Raw genomic sequence first — 811 nt, 5'->3', positions numbered from 1 at the left:
CATTCTTGACTTTGATTGACCATTTCATAAAGAGTATTCTGTTTGAAGGAGTGTAATCAATTCCATTGTATTCAGAAGAATTCGAGGAGCATTTCAACAATTTTTATGAAAAAATTCATTCATAAACATGCAAATTGTAAAAAGGTCGGTCGATGCGTTCGACCACTGTTAGAGAATTCCGTTTTGGCCATTGTATAAATCTATGGAGGTTTGCCATCAATGGGGTCACATGCCTCGTCACATTTATTCACACATGATAAATGAGGTGAAGTAATGGCTACTCGGCTGAGTAAAACCGAATAAAACCGCTTTAGGCCAATTCGAAATACCCAGGTTAAACATTAAAACCGTTTAAAACAGGGCGAAAATAATCGAACCTGCCAGCCTTTTCCCTGAGGAGGCGAAAAACCTTCAACGACGCGGTCCTCATCGCCTTGACATTTCTTGCGCAACTTGTTCCCTTCAGTCGCACTTGCGGGGGACGACGGGATTCCGCATAAAATGGAAAACCCTACTACTCTGTTCCCGGAAAAGAGGTCGGTTTGTTTATCTTGATTAAAGTATAGTTGACGGCTAGAAAATATCTTAAAGTTTGTATTGACCTTTGAGATTATATATTGCGCCACAAAAATATAATGACATTTTATTACAATCAAATGAGTACTCCTACTTGGGAATTCAAGCGTCGTTGAGGAATGCAAGTGCGTTCTCGTGCACGGTTGCATCGCATTTGACGTTGAATAATGTCAAGTCCTCAATCGTAGCATCCTTTCGCATGTGAGGGAACTTGTAATCGTTCCTTCCCATACTC

Source organism: Aphanomyces invadans, assembly GCF_000520115.1.
Source record: "Aphanomyces invadans strain NJM9701 unplaced genomic scaffold supercont1.4, whole genome shotgun sequence".
In the NCBI taxonomy this organism is placed as follows: Eukaryota; Oomycota; class Saprolegniomycetes; order Saprolegniales; family Verrucalvaceae; genus Aphanomyces; species Aphanomyces invadans.
Note: the sequence above shows the minus strand (reverse complement) of the source record.